The sequence below is a fragment of the Berghia stephanieae genome, chromosome 3 (assembly GCF_034508935.2).
Source record: "Berghia stephanieae isolate SIO BIC M18660-M18661 chromosome 3, UCSD_Bste_1.3, whole genome shotgun sequence".
Taxonomy (NCBI): Eukaryota; Metazoa; Mollusca; class Gastropoda; order Nudibranchia; family Aeolidiidae; genus Berghia; species Berghia stephanieae.
This window is the reverse complement of record NC_088362.1, coordinates 47,661,929-47,662,369: the sequence shown is the minus strand read 5'-3', so window position 1 is coordinate 47,662,369 and position 441 is coordinate 47,661,929.

Below are 441 nucleotides of genomic sequence, written 5' to 3'. Positions count from 1 at the left end.
GTCACGTGATGCTTTAGTTGTTTATTTATCGATACCAAAATAGTATTGACATCGGTTAAAACTTTGTTTAAATGGGTTGAATTCTCAGTTATAAGAATATTTGACATCTATATTGGGGATAAATTAGGCTACTAATGGGGTGTGTTGTATTTTAAAACAGAGTATGGCAGTATGTATCTTCGATCGACGGAACTGACGCTGTCAATACCGAAATTCAGTGATTATACTACCTAGAGTATTGGTATCAACAAAAGTTTCCGCCAATAGAACAGTAAAGGAAGGTGCCCGAAACGTAAACAATAACAAGTTGCTAGTGATTTCCGTTAGGGACCGGAAAAATTTACGCACAATATAGGTCTCCCAATTTTGTAGTTTGAGTTGTAGGCAATACACTTTCAGTATTGAAAATATGTTTACATAAAATCTAACAGTTGCAGAAAT